Source organism: Macaca nemestrina, chromosome 13, assembly GCF_043159975.1.
Source record: "Macaca nemestrina isolate mMacNem1 chromosome 13, mMacNem.hap1, whole genome shotgun sequence".
Taxonomy (NCBI): domain Eukaryota; kingdom Metazoa; phylum Chordata; class Mammalia; order Primates; family Cercopithecidae; genus Macaca; species Macaca nemestrina.
This window is the reverse complement of record NC_092137.1, coordinates 115,747,906-115,762,989: the sequence shown is the minus strand read 5'-3', so window position 1 is coordinate 115,762,989 and position 15,084 is coordinate 115,747,906. Positions and strand designations below refer to the sequence as shown.

At 36.3% G+C, this 15,084-nt stretch overlaps 1 long non-coding RNA gene across 3 annotated transcripts in view; it reads left to right on the top strand.

The window, feature by feature from the left end:
- Positions 1-15,084, top strand: part of LOC105490137 (uncharacterized) — a 216,682-nt gene that overhangs the window by 34,977 nt on the left and 166,621 nt on the right. For all 3 annotated transcript variants that reach the window (XR_011612084.1, XR_011612085.1, XR_011612086.1), the window contains exon 2: positions 2,610-2,736. This is a non-coding gene — a long non-coding RNA (uncharacterized lncRNA). The remainder of the gene's footprint in view (positions 1-2,609; positions 2,737-15,084) is intronic.

The following is a 15,084-nucleotide window of genomic DNA, read 5'->3' as shown; positions in this document are numbered from 1 at the left end:
ATCCCTTCCTTACACCTTATGCAAAAATTAACTTAAGATGGAATAAAGACTTAAACGTAAGACCTAAAACCATAAAAACCCTAGAAGAAAACCAAGACAATACCATTCAGGACATAGGCATGGGCAAAGACTTCATGATGAAAACATGAAAAACAATGGCAACAAAAGCCAAAATAGACAAATGGAATATAATTAAACTAAAGAGCTTCTGCACAGCAAAAGAAACTATCACCAGAGTGAGCAGGCAACTGACAGAAAGGGAGATAATTTTTGCAATCTATCCATTTGACAAAGGTCTAATATCCAGAATCTACAAGAAATTTAAACAAATTTACAAGAAAAAAACAAACAACCCCATCAAAAAGTGGGCAAAGGATATGAACAGGCACTTCTCAAAAGAAGACATTTATGCAGCCAACAAACATATGAAAAAGAACTCATCATCACTGGTCATTAGAGAAATGCCAATCAAAACCACAATGAGATACCATCTCACGCCAGTTGGAATGGTGATCATTAAAAAGTCTGGAAACAACAGATGCTGGAGAGGATGTGGAGAAATAAGAATGCTTTTACACTGTTGCTGGGAGTGTAAATTAGTTCCACCATTGTGGAAGACAGTGTGACAATTCCTTAAGGAGTGAGAACCAGAAATACCATTTAACCCAGCAATACCGTTACTAGGTATACACCCAAATGATTATAAATCATTCTACTGTAAAGACACATGCATACGTATGTTTATTGTGGCACTGCTCACAATAGCAGAGACTTGGAACCAATCCAAATACCCATCAATGATAGACTAGATAAAGAAAATGTGGCACAAATACACCATGGAATACTATGCAGCCATAAAAATGGATGAGTTCATGTCCTTTGCAGGGACAGGGATGAAGCTGGAAACCATCATTCTCAGCAAACAAACACAAGAACAGAAAACCAAACACTACATGTTCTCACTCATAAATGGGAGTTGAACAATGAGAACACATGGACACAGGGAGGGAAACATCACACACTGGGGCTTGTTAGTGGGTGGGGTCTAGGGCAGGGACAGCATTAGGAGAAATACCTAATGTAGATTACGGGTTGATGGGTGCAGCAAACCACCACGGCATGTGTATACCTATGTAACAAACTGCATGTTCTGCACATGTACCCCAGAACTTAAAGTTTAATAAAATAAAATTTGACACTAATAAAACAATGCAATTCTCAAAGTGCTCAAGGTCTACTTGGAGAAGACAGGGTGGAGAACAAACACAATCATATCCATTGCATTACATATGGTGGTAAAAATTTGTCTTCAGTACAATGCTGGTATTCGCAATCATCCCAGCCCAATATCTGATATTTTATTTACTCACTCCTCTGAACAAAATCTGTGGGAAAAATTTGACCAAAAATTTTTTTTTCCAGAGATTTTGTTCAGTTGAGTGAGTAGTGGAGTTAATCTCATAGTATCATTGGAACTGTTTCTAAGTGGCTCATAATTCCTGAATTTAGGAATGAGGATCAATCAATTGTGATATCAAGATCATGTATCGCACTCACCATCTCTGAAGGTATCTCTGAAACTTCTGAACTTGCCAAACATGTAGTGAACAATTTTGGTGTGAAATTTATCAGGTCTTACGGGCTGATGGCATCCCCTACTCATAAACGTGGAACATCACTGTGCACCCTGAATTCTCTAACAACAGCAGCGGGGATTGTGGTGCCTAGTTGTCTAATAAAGTCAGTAAAAATTAGAAAGGAAAGAAGGAAGGAAGGAAAAGACAAGGAAGACGAAACAGCCAGAACTCAAACTCCAAAGTTCTCTTTCTCCATGACCTTGATAAATTAGCCTAAACTCCAAAATTCTCTTTCTCCATGGCCTTGATAAATTAGTCTATCTTTCTGAATTTCTTTCTTAGGTTGATTGGAAGATACTGAGGTATTATATTTCTCAGACTATATCTACTGCAACAAACTATTGGCAAAGATTCTGAGAGCCTCCAGCAACTTTGGAAATACAGTTTTTAAAAGTAGAATTAAACTGTATATAAAAGAAGATTATAAATGCATAGTACTGCCACCTAGGAACACCTTTTCTTAGTTTTATATGACCTCTAGAATATTTTTAGTAAATAATAACAGAGTTCTATGTTTTAAAAAATTTAAATGTGTGAGTGTTTTCTTTCATTGTGATGTAAACTTTGTTGATGCCACTCTTCATGCTATAAATTATTAGAGTAGCTTTGATTTTGTAGTTTGAATTCTATTGTATATAACCTACAGAAGACAAATGGTATAAGAGATAAGGTATAATTAGATTTCCTCCTGATGCATTTTATTATTTGTTGCAGAATAATACATGGCAGTTCTGTGTAAAAATGTTTAAAGTACTACACCAGTTGAATATTAGCATATCAGAATCACATTGTAACTGGCATCTCTGGAGCCACAGTCTGTAGAGCAAGGGTGCTCTGACTGTCTTTAGGAGAAAAAAGGAATCACTTGTATCAAACTGTGGCTTATTTGGATGAGTACTTTTAATTACACTTTTATAAATGCAATATTATTTTGCTTCAATAAGATGTAACTTTTACAATTTTTTTTGCTAGACTTACAAGTTGACTGACTACATGATTAGCTGTTCAAACTCACTCATGAAGATGGAAAGAGTCACTATTTTAAAATATGCGAGAGTGACAGACATTAACCACGGACCATCCCAGCCAGACTAGCAGTGTGAGTATCTTACTTATAAATGGCTTGAGTTGAGATTGTTTTAGTGGGCAAAATCTCTCTGCTTACATACTCTCTGATGTATTTTGATTTTGGTATTTATGTCACTTAGGAATGGAGACTCCAGTTATCTTTTGAAAATTCCATTAATTTGCAATTTCAAATATGTTAATAATATCCATTTACTTCATAAACACAATTGCTGATTTCAGAGGTATGGCTTGGAATGAAAATTTTCATCTTTCATTATGCATTATAGCTCCTGTTGTCCCCAAATGGGGACATAACTGGTAGGCATGTTGACAAAATTCAATTCAACATTTCGATTGTAATCAAAACTACTACTAGTAATATACACCTGAGGTTTCAGAATTTCTACATCCATTTTACATAATGCTTTATGATCATAAAGTTTGGCAAATTGCCATTTATTTATTTATTTGCAATTTTTTCATAGAAGAAATGTAAATACAAAACACTGGAGTGTTTTATCCAATTGGTACTTTTATCCTCAGAAGTAACCATTTTTCCCTTTTCCACAACCTAAGATATTTTAAAAGTATCAAGTTTGTCTTGTAATGATCAAAGTGTTCAGCGATGTTCACAAAGGAAAGATAGCTTTTATTTCATTACAAATTCAATTCAATCACAAAGGCAGCTGATAGCAAAAATTTGTAACAAATTGGGCAATTCAAGAAGCTATATTAATGAATGCTGTGAAACACAGGGATCATTTGTGTAAATGAAGTTGAAAAATACACCTGTTGTTTCCAGTCCATGATAATAATCATATATCTAGGCCATAGGATAAGGCCTGCTTTCTTAGTTCATGCCCATTAGGAAACAACCCTTCATTGTTACTTTGCATGAGGGAAGGGCTTGTAAATGGTAAGGACTACAGGAAACGAAGCTGAAAGAATCATTTAGTGCAACTCTATACTCAGACAGGTGCCACTTTTAGACATTTTAATTAATCTCATTTGTTAGTTATACCTGTAAATCACACTGTTATCATTCCTGAACCAGGAATGGAAACCAGAAATTGTCACGGACTAAAAATAAAAGACCAAGTCCTCAAATGGAATAGCCATATAAATTTACTGGCTTCATTTCATAGCAGTACATTAGATTGAAATTAGATACCTGGAAAATTCCAAATTACAAGGAGGTCTCTTGTTTCTTTATATCACATTGACAGAAAACATGGCTTAATATAGTCCTCTAGGAAGGCTGCATATCATATACTAATTGTGTGTGTGTGTGTGTGTGTGTGTGTGTGTGTGTGTGTAAGAGAAGGAAATTTTTGATATTATAAAAGGTCTTCTGTTTTAGTATAGTAACAGTATTGCTGTACAGTAAATCGAAGGCTGATCCAAAGTCTTGTTAGAATTTATCACCATGCATCTGGTTACAATACTGTCCAGCATCTGAATGATGGAAAGATTAGCCAAGAATACCAATGGTTTGAGAATAAAGAGGCTTTCAAGAGTATCCCAGCCTGGTGGTGCTGGGGCGAGGAAGGTTCTACTTTTTTATGTGTCTTGAAGGAATCACCCATAAGTAGACAACTCTATAACAAGATACCTGAATGAGAATATGACTGAGTATGCTTAGGGATTAACTATATGTTCCACAGAGAGTTAAAAAAATGACCAAAAAAAAAATCGTAACACCCCTTACTCAGCATAAAACCAAACCTATTCTGCCTTTTCTTTCTCAAGTCTGGCAACTTGGTTAGGTTGAGTATACTCTTCAGCCATAGTGTTGACTAGACTCTGCATCAGCCAATATAGATGCATTCTCATTAATACCATCCTGAAGCATTTAGCATCAGTATCTCTACAGGCTGGAACTTTGATTAAGGTCAAGCCAAATCCCACTTTAGTTTCACTCTAGTGAATTGGTATATAAAACAATGTGAAATTTTAATAAGCATTAGTAAGAGCTGTAATTAACATAATAAAATCTGTTTTAAATTATTAAATGTTCTAAAATACTTTGTTACGATCACATTTACCAATGGTTGTTACCTAGAAAAATGTATCAATGGAATTGATATATGAGAAACAGCCAAGTTTGTGCCAAGTAAAAGACACACAAAAGATGCTCTTTTGATCAAATCTGAACTTTCAATTATCACCTTGTCAGGTTATCATTTGTCTCTTTAATCTCTAATTTAAGTAGCAAAATGTTCTATTTGACTCTTGAAGTTTCCATAATTTAGACAATTTAACTATATTTATAAATGAGATATAAATAACATAAACATTCAAAAACATAATTACAAAAATAATAAAAGTCATGAAATAAGAAATTGTGACAGATGCTGTTGCTTAAAAGGTGTGAAAACTCTACTAATATATAATCTTCACATCAATTTTTTTAATGTTTTAGTAACATGAGCTATTTAACAATCTTATTAAACTATCTCCCCCTAAGATAAATCAACACACTTTATTGTATAAGATTTTATTTCTGGAAATTGATTCTCTTTACATTCAGAATATTAGAATAATCTTTACTTTTGAATTTCTTAACAAATTATTGATGATTTTCTGCAAGATTTTGAAATTAACCCACACTGTGCAAATGAACTAAAATTAAATGTTATTAAAAATGAAATATTTTTGTCAAACGCAGGTTTCAATGAGAAGGTTTCTATTGTTTAAGGAGAAGATGCGTTTGAAGTTAGGGGATGGTCTTTGCTAAGGAAATGAGCTTTAGCATTAGATCAATTTAGCTGCTTTGATCTGACAGCATTAGAAACACCTGATATATTAGTTATGAGTGTTCTATAGGAGTAAACTGAATCAAATTACCCCTAGCTTAGGTTTTCAGATGAGAGTAAGGTTTGGGTAAAGAACCACGTGAAATCTGCATGTCTATTCAAGTTTAATTTATTGTTTTATTAAAGCATTGTTTCTTTCGTCTGCAATTTAGGTTTTATAGTCTGCATTGTGAATGTTGTGTGGAGACTTTGCCATGTCCTCATAGGGACATTCACAATGGAAGCCTCTATGGATAGAGTCACTAGACTTCTTCTAAGTAATGCTTCTTGGCTGGTGACTAGGGCCCTGGCTAAAACAAACAAACAAACAAACAAAAAACCGTGGAACTCCCAGCAGCCATACCAACCATGCTGTTTATCAGTAAAAGAATGTTAACGTGGTTCATGTTACCATAGGTATGGAATGTCCAGGAGCACTGACTCATCAAGTACATGAATTGTTATATAGGGGATGAGGCTGGGGCCAATTGTAAAAGCACATGAAGTGTGCAAGAGCAATTAGACCACATTCCCATTGTGCCTATTCTTGCCTCCTGGCCATCCTCTTCCAATGTACACATCTAGGTTTATCAGGAGTTCCATATAAACTCTCTGAATAAAGAGTAAAAATATCTGGCATGAGTTACAGGTGACTGGCATTACTAGGAGACGATGCAGGGGTGTTGTGTTATAACCCCATTTATTTATGAAAAACAAGGTAGGATGGAGATTCTCCTCCTGGGCAGAATATCAACTTCTATCTTATCTTATAGTTTATATTATACTGTAAGGAGATGGCTGAAGTATAGAGCTACAGGAATTCACAAAATGTGGCAAAGAGTGTGGTCAGACAATTTAGGGATTTCGAAGGGGCAACATTGGTGGATTGATGATGAAGAGGAGGGGCAAGAGGTATGAGGATGAAGGCTAGGAGCAGTCTCCAAGTGTGAGAGCCTTTGTGCCTTTTGAGACTGCTCACCACAAGGCTCCCACTGCAAAAGAGGCTCATCAGTAGCCATGGACATGTTAGTCCAGCTGTGGATGCCCGAGAGTCTCTTTCAACAGACAGTGCAGTATTTGCTCAATTGTCCATAATGACGGAGAAATAAAATGTAGAGACCTGAGTGATCAATGAGGAACTAGGGCTGCTGCTGTGCTATAGGGGTAGGGTGAGTTGAGGATGGAGCATAATTGGACTCCTGGCATTTTCACTTGTACTAACATTATTCAGAGATAAAGTTAGTGGTTACTCCACAGCAGAAAGATCACTAAGGAGTCACCTAACTCAGAAATGAAACAATGAAACAATGGATCCCCTTAGAAAAATCATATATATCAACCATGGCCATCTGGGAACCAAATACTTTAGTCTCTGTCTATAGTTTCTTTCTTTCATATCACACACACACACACACACACACTCACACACACACTTGTGGTTTCAACTTGAGTGTGTTGGTGGTAATTAAATTTCAAATTTTTGTCCAAAGATGACAGAATTTTAAGACTTGATTTTTAACTCAATAAAATGAGGAATAAACATCAGGAATCCTGGGTTTGGTGCTAGATAGCTGGTCATGTTTTGGAGGTCTTTCTTTGAGGAGAGGATGATTGTATTTCCATTTTTATAAGGGAGAGCTATATTATGTTGGGTGGGAATGCTTTTGTTTGGATGAGCTACTAATGGAAGAAGGGTGCAAACATTAGGTCACAAAAGAAATACTTTGTACACATTTTCCATTCTTGTGGCCACTCAGCACACAAACTCTTATTATAGGCGGTAATGATGGAATTCAGTCCCACTTCACTGCAGAATAAGCACTCAGAGATGCCCATTTTTCCAAACCCCTGGTGGCCCAGGGAGCACATGGGCATTTTACTTCTACCCACAGATATGAAATTTTAGGTACTGGCCCAAGGCTATGGAGACAATTTAAATTTATTCATGATACCAGAGTCAAGGTTCTTGAAGCCAAGAATGCCAGGCCAGTGGCAACATTCTAATCTGATTGCTACAATGGCATGAACTTGGCTGTGTTTTATGCCATCTAGTCTTTCTTTTGCTTATCAGATCTTTTAACTTTATTTGACAGTGTTTGCAGGGGTCTTCAAATTCTTCTCATAGATAAATGATAAGTTTTAGTCACCTTTGATTCAAGCAGGAAAAGGGACTTTCATTATTAGAAGATCCCTGTTTAACTCCTTTCCTCTCTCCCTCCCTCCCTCCCTCCCTCCCTCCCTCCCTCCCTCCCTTCCTTCCTTCCTTCCTTCCTTCCTTCCTTCCTTCCTTCCTTCCTTCCTTCTTCTTTCTCTCTTTTTTCTCTCTTTATCCCCTCCTCCCCTCCCTCCCTCCCTTCCTTCCTCCTTCCTTCCTTCCTTCTTCCTTCCTTCCTCCCTCCCTCCCTCCCTCCTTCCTTCCTTCCTTCCTTCCTTCCTCCTTCCATCTTCCTCACTCCTTCCCTTCTTCCCTCCCTCATTTCACCTTTCCTTCCACCTTCTAGACCTTCCATTTTTTTTTTTGTAAATAACAATGCTTGATTCAGTGAATTCTGAAATCATAAGCATAAAATAGATATGTTTTCTAGTAACTGCTTTTATTTATGAAATTGTAAAACTACAATTTTCCCCCAAATCTTATACTTTTTTGTTAATTGCAGACAGCCACATTTTGCCTATTAAAACTCAGGCCCCGGTTTTGAATGTGAGCAATTCTAAAAATGTGCTATTTACTATCATTTGATCTTTGAGTATAACCTATCTGTTTCTCCCCAGCCAAAAGTAGAAGCATGGGCTTCCTAACGGTGACTGAACACAGGGAGTTTTGTTCTTTCAAATCTGGAGTCCTACAAGTTGGGCAAACACTGCAATATTAGTTCTGTGAGCTCTGGGCAATTAATAGAAAGCATCAAATGATGGGAAGGGATGTGAAGTGAAGTATCGTTCAACATTAGACCCTGACTCAAAAAAATGAGGATGACTAAAATTACTGGGTTTGAGTTATAGCAGTCCCTGAGCCTGAGAGGGATGAAGAGATCAAGGAGCAAAGAGGCTTTCCATAGACTTCTCACTGGGACAGCCAGTGCCTTCTATCTGGCAGAGCCTCTGCCTTCTATTTCACCTATGGGATTGCTGTAGGTAGGCATTCTAGTAGCCTGACATGAGCCCTCATGAACAAAGCAAAATAAACAAAAACATGACAAGGCATGAAACAGAACACAATGCTCATATAATAAAGACCGTTCTGAAAGAGTTGAAATAGAACGCTTGAATTTTAACACAAAGAATAATTTTTAGGAATTACATAATATGACTTCCTTACCACAAAAATCAGCAATGAACAGAAGGTGAGGATGAATTATTTTTCACCTGAATTAATTATCTGGGACACAAACTGTAAGAAATGAATCAAGATACCCAGCAAAAATATGAAGTGGTATTAGTCATGGGAGATAGGTTTATTACCAGACTTTATGCAATGCTAGATGGTGTAAGTAGACAACAGAATAAAGAGAATGTGACCTAAGAATTTTTTTTTACCAGCTGATATCTTGCAAGAAGGAAAAATATTAGAGAACATACTAGATATCAGTAAATGTGTTATACTTATAACAAATTTGAGGAAAATACTCAAGAAAGAATACTAATTAAACAGCAAATGAACCAGGATACAGACTTGCTCAAATATTTTATCCCAATAGATAAGAACAAGCTGTCAGGGATTTTGAAAAATTAGTGCTCAGTAAGAATTCTTAAAATAGACCAGCTATCCTTTAAGAAAAAATTCTAATAGTACAGAAGAAAGTGTGCTAAATCATCTGAGTTTTCCTCTTTTCGAGGAGTTGGAGACAGGGCAGGAGAAATGAAAGCAGCTAAATGTCTCATTTCTTAGGAAGTAATTATTCTTTAGAATTCTCCGAAAAGTGTTGGGATTGAGGAAGAAGAGCACCTTCATTGGTGAATAGTATATCTTTATAGGGAAAATATTTCACACATAGTACCCAAACAGTAGAGATATATGTGTTAATTATAAAAACAGGTAAAGGAAATACAACAGTTAGTTAAATGAAAAATATATGAAATTTCAAAATTAAAAAGGAGAAAGTGGAATGAACAGAAATGTTATCAAGCAAACAAATGTAAGGATAATAATACGAAAATGGGAGAAGCAAAAACTGCCAGAACCGGTTTTAATAAATTTAGTTGAATTCTACTTGTAAGACACACAAAAATAAATGATACTTGTGGTTAAAAATAAAATTATAAGCATGTAGGACTTACACAATTCTAACAAAAAAGGCAGAATGGCATTGTTATATCAAACACAATGAGTTTAAACTTAAATAAATCTAAAACATTAAAAAGATACATCATACCAGCTGTTTCATATGGCCCCAACATTGTGCAATGCTATTCATATACGGCAAGTCTAACCTGGGGACATTTATCCTGAAAACTCATTGATTCATCCCACCAACTTCCATTCAAGAAATATTTTTGAAACATTTCTGTGTGCTAAAAACAGATTCTGGAATTAAAATAGATAAAATGTCCTTTTCACCTGGACCTTACGTCTGAGAGAGAAAAAAAAAAAAGAAGATACAAAATCACAAGCTAGTATGTCATAAAAACATATCAGTTACATGAAGAACAACAACAAGAAATATAAAGAGCATCTGATTAATATAACAGTATTGAGGCGCTTCAAAACATCATTTTCAAAGTTGGCCAGGTTTATATAGAGTGTTCACTAGTTATTTTTGTTTGTTTCTGCAATCAGTGTTAATTTACCATCAGCTTTTAAAATAATGAGTTATAAGGCAGTATTTGCAAACCTCACAGTAACCACAAGTCAAAAAACATACAATGGATACATAAAAAAAAAAGCAAGAAGTTACATTATAACACCAGAGAGAATCACTTTCACTAAAAGGAAGACAGGAAAAAAGAAAACAAGGAACAAAAGGCCACACAACAACCAGAAATCAAATAACAAAATGGCAGGAATAAGCCCATACCTATCAATAATAACATTGAATATAAATGGACTAAACTCTCTAATACAAGAGCATAGAGTGAGTGAATAAATGACAAAACAAGACCCAAGGATCTGTTGCCCTACAAGAAAAACACTTAATCCATAAAGCACACACAGACTGAAAATAAAGGGATGGAAAAGGATATTCCATGTCAATAGAAACAAAAAATAGAGCCGAGGTATGTATATTTACATCAAACAAAATAGATGTCAAGACAAAAACCTTAAGAAGAAACAAAAATGGTCATTATGTAATGATAAAGGGGTCAATTAAGCAATTGTGAGTATATATACACCCAATACAGGAGCACCCAAATATAAAAGCAAATATTTTTAGAGCTGAAGAGAGATACACTCCAATACTATAATAGTTGGAGACTTCAACGCCCCACTCTTAGCATTGGACAGATCTCCCAGACAGAAAATCAACAAAGAAACATTGGACTTAATCTGCAGTATAGACCAAATGGATATAATTGATATTTACAGAATACATCATCCAATGGCTGGAAAATGCATATTTTTCTCCCCAGAACATGGATTATTCTCAAGGATAGAGCATATATTAGCTCTATATATAGAGCTAATGTTATATATATCTAGTTATATATAACAAATCTTAAAACATTTAAAAAATTTGAAATAATATCAGGCATCTTCTCTGACCACAGTGGAATAAAACTAGAAATTAATAACAAGAGGAATTTTGGAATCTACACAAAAATATGAAAATTAAAGTATACACTCCTGAATGACCAGTGGGTCAGTGAAGAAGTTAAGAAGGAAATTTAAAAATTTTTTAAAACAAATGATAATGGGAATACAACATACCAAAACCTATGGGATATAGTGAAAGCAAGACTCAGAGGGAAATTTATAGCTATAATTGCCTACATAAAAAAAAAAAAAAAAGAAAAGCTACAATTAAATAACCTAACAATGCCTCCTAAAGAACTGGGAAAGCAAGAGCAAACCAAATCCAAAGTTAGTAGAAGAAAATAAATAAGATCAGAGAAGAAATAGATTTCAAACCAAATTTGAAATGAAGAAAATAATACAAAAGATCAATGAAATAAAAAGTTGTGTTTTTTAAGAAAGATAAACAAAATTGACAAACCTTTAGCTAGAGTAAGAATAAAAGAGAGACTAATTCAATAAACAAAATCAGAGATGAAACAGGAGACATTACAACTGATACTGCAGAAATTCAAAAGATCATTAGCGGTTATTATGGGCAATTACACGCCAATAAATTAGAAAATCTAAAATAAATAGATAATTTCTTAGACACTTACAATCTACCAAGATTGAACCATAAGAAATCCAGAGGGGGCGGAGCAAGATGGCTGAATAGGAACAGCTCCAGTCTCCAACTCCCAGCGCGAGCGACACAGAAGACCGGTGATTTCTGCATTTTCAACTGAGGTACTGGGTTCATCTTACTGGGGAGTGCCGGACGATCGGTGCTGGTCAGCTGCTGCAGCCCGACCAGCGAGAGCTGAAGCAGGGCGAGGCATTGCCTCACCTGGGAAGCGCAAGGGGGAAGGGAATCCCTTTTCCTAGCCAGGGGAACTGAGACACACAACACCTGGAAAATCGGGTAACTCCCACCCCAATACTGCGCTTTAAGCAAACAGGCACACCAGGAGATCATATCCCACACCTGGCCGGGAGGGTCCCACACCCATGGCATTCTTATACACCAGTAACAGACAAACAGAGAGCCAAATCAGGAATGAACTTCCATTCACAATTGCTTCAAAGAGAATAAAATACCTAGGAATCCAACTGACAAGGGATGTAAAGGACCTCTTCAAGGAGAACTACAAACCACTGCTCAGTGAAATAAAAGAGGACACAAACAAATGGAAGAACATACCATGCTCATGGATAGGAAGAATCAATATCGTGAAAATGGCCATACTGCCCAAGGTAATTTATAGATTCAATGCCATCCCCATCAAGCTACCAATGACTTTCTTCACAGAATTGGAAAAAACTGCTTTAAAGTTCATATGGAACCAAAAAAGAGCCCGCATCTCCAAGCAAATCCTAAGTCAAAAGAACAAAGCTGGAGGCATCACGCTACCTGACTTCAAACTATACTACAAGGCTACAGTAACCAAAACAGCATGGTACTGGTACCAAAACAGAGATATAGACCAATGGAACAGAACAGAGTCCTCAGAAATAATACCACACATCTACAGCCATCTGATCTTTGACAAACCTGAGAGAAACAAGAAATGGGGAAAGGATTCCCTATTTAATAAATGGTGCTGGGAAAATTGGCTAGCCATAAGTAGAAAGCTGAAACTGGATCCTTTCCTTACTCCTTATATGAAAATTAATTCAAGATGGATTAGAGACTTAAATGTTAGACCTAATACCATAAAAATCCTAGAGGAAAACCTAGGTAGTACCATTCAGGACATAGGCATGGGCAAAAACTTCATGTCTAAAACACCAAAAGCAACGGCAGCAAAAGCCAAAATTGACAAATGGGATCTCATTAAACTAAAGAGCTTCTGCACAGCAAAAGAAACTACCATCAGAGTGAACAGGCAACCTACAGAATGGGAGAAAATTTTTGCAATCTACTCATCTGACAAAGGGCTAATATCCAGAACCTACAAAGAACTCAAACAAATTTACAAGAAAAAAACAAACAACCCCATCAAAAAGTGGGCAAAGGATATGAACAGACATTTCTCAAAAGAAGACATTCATACAGCCAACAGACACATGAAAAAATGCTCATCATCACTGGCCATCAGAGAAATGCAAATCAAAACCACAATGAGATACCATCTCACACCAATTAGAATGGCGATCATTAAAAAGTCAGGAAACAACAGGTGCTGGAGAGGATGTGGAGAAATAGGAACACTTTTACACTGTTGGTGGGATTGTAAACTAGTTCAACCATTATGGAAAACAGTATGGCGATTCCTCAAGGATCTAGAACTAGATGTACCATATGACCCAGCCATCCCATTACTGGGTATATACCCAAAGGATTATAAATTATGCTGCTATAAAGACACATGCACACATATGTTTATTGCAGCACTATTCACAATAGCAAAGACTTGGAATCAACCCAAATGTCCATCAGTGACAGATTGGATTAAGAAAATGTGGCACATATACACCATGGAATACTATGCAGCCATCAAAAAGGATGAGTTTGTGTCCTTTGTAGGGACATGGATGCAGCTGGAAACCATCATTCTTAGCAAACTATCACAAGAATAGAAAACCAAACACCGCATGTTCTCACTCATAGGTGGGAACTGAACAATGAGATCACTTGGACTCAGGAAGGGGAACATCACACACCGGGGCCTATCATGGGGAGGGGGGAGGGGGGAGGGGGGAGGGATTGCATTGGGAGTTATACCTGATGTAAATGACGAGTTGATGGGTGCAGCACAGCAACATGGCACAAGTATACATATGTAACAAACCTGCACGTTATGCACATGTACCCTACAACTTAAAGTATAATAATAATAAATAAATAAAATAAAATAAAATAAACAGAAAAAAAAAAAAAAGAAATCCAAAACCTGAACAGACCAATAACAAGTAATGAGGTTGAAGCCATAATAAAAAATTCTCCCAGCCAAGAAAAGCCCAGACCTAATGGCTTTACTGCTGAATTCCACTAAACATTTAAGGAATAACTAATACCAATCCTACTCAAACTATTCTGAAAAATACAGGAGGGAATACTTCCAAATTCATTCTATGAGCTCAGAATTACCCTGATACCAAAACCAGAAAAAGACACATTTTAAAAAAGGAAGCTACAGGCCAATATCCATGATGAATACTGATATAAAACTTCTTAACAAAAAAACAACAAACCAGATTCAATAATACATTAAAAAGATCATTCATTGTGAACAAATAGAATTTATCTCAGGGATGCAAGGATGATCCAACATATGTAAATTAACCAAAGCGAGACATAATATGAACATAATGGAGGACAAAAACCATCCATTCATTTCAATTGATGCTGAAAAGCCATTTGGTAAAATTCAACAATCCTTCACACCAAAAATTCTAAAAAAAAAAAAAAAAGATATAGAAGGAACATACTTTGACATAATAAAAGGCATATATGACAGATATACAGCTATTATCATACTGAATGGAAAAAAAACTGAAAGCCTTTCCTCTAAAATCCGGAATGAACAAGGATACTCACTGTCACCACTGTTGTTCAGCATAGTACTGGAAGACCTAGCTAGAGAAGCAGACAAGAGAAAGATACAAAGGTCAAAATCTCCCTGTTAAGCCCACAGGCCCCCAAAGCTCAGTGTATCCCTCACTGGGGGTGGGGCAAAACTCCCAAATAGGGGAGGTAGCGTGATCAGTAACACCTGGACCCAAATGGTTCATCAAAGTGATAACAAAGCAGGGATCACATGGCGGGGAGGCAATCAGAGACCAAAGGCCACATCGTCTCCAGCTGCAGAGCTTTTGAGACACCAATATGGGAATCTATGTGAGGTCAGCTAGCATTAAAATAACATCA